The sequence below is a fragment of the Octopus bimaculoides genome, chromosome 8 (genome assembly GCF_001194135.2).
Source record: "Octopus bimaculoides isolate UCB-OBI-ISO-001 chromosome 8, ASM119413v2, whole genome shotgun sequence".
NCBI classification, from domain to species: domain Eukaryota; kingdom Metazoa; phylum Mollusca; class Cephalopoda; order Octopoda; family Octopodidae; genus Octopus; species Octopus bimaculoides.
The window spans coordinates 5,213,445-5,214,612 of record NC_068988.1 but is presented as its reverse complement, the minus strand read 5'-3'; positions in this window follow the sequence as shown (position 1 = coordinate 5,214,612).

The following is a 1,168-nucleotide window of genomic DNA, read 5'->3' as shown; positions in this document are numbered from 1 at the left end:
CCATGGGCAAGTGTCTTCTACTATAGCCTCGGGCCGACCAAAGCCTTGTGGGTGGATTTGGTAGACGGAAACTGAAAGAAGCCCGTCGTATATATGTATATATATATATGTATATGTGTGTGTTTGTTTGTGTGTCTGTGTTTGTCCCCCCCCCCAACATCGCTTGATGCTGGTGTGTTTATGTCCCTGTAACTTAGCGGTTCGGCAAAAAGAGGCCGATAGAATAAGTACTAGGTTTACAAAGAATAAGTCCTGGGGTCGATTTGCTCGACTAAAGGCGGTGCTCCAGCATGGCCGCAGTCAAATGACTGAAACGAGTAAAGAGAGAATAAAGAGAGAATAGTATATTTGGGGGTCTATAAACGTAGACTAATACCTTTCTATCCCTGACCCCTTTTTCTATAAGACAATCATTTCCTTTTTATCACGGGGAAAGGTTGTGGAACCGAGTCTCTGGCAGAATGTGGTGCATATCTCTCTAATCCTGAAACTCGTTTGGTGAGATAGGATTATACGAAAGTGTGGGTGTGAACTCCGATATCGCTCACCACCAAAAATAAGTACAGCCATACTCAAACTCGCTGAATCACAAGCCCTTCCTTCTTATCTAAAAAGTTGTGATACAAGAAGAGAAGCTGAGGGTAAACATTTCCTTTGAGTGTTTATCAGTTACCTCTCTCACCAACACCCCTGCCTTCTACTAACACTTTCCTCCCACTCCTTCTGTTATCTGACTTACCACAACCCGACACAGAGGCCTTACCAACATTCATATTCTGGCTCGACTTCATAAATCTGGTCAATAAAGTAGTTCTTCGAATCAGCTGCGCTACTACTACTACTACTACTGCTGCAGTTTAGTTCATGGTAGTAAGTAATAGTCTGGATGATCATAAATTTCTAGCATAGGCACAAGGGCAAAAGTTTTGAGGGAAAGGAAACTGTGGCTTGTGCCAACCTTAGGATTTGATCGGATTGCTTTTTTTTATTTATTTTATCGATCCCGATATTTATGAACGGCAAAGTCGACCCTGGTGATATTTGAACTGAAAACTGAAAACGTAAAGAGCTTAAACTGCAGATTAATTTTCCTCGACGCTCTAACGATTCTGCCAAAGCATAATTAACAGCCGATAAAATAATCAAATTTACCAATTTGTTAATTATT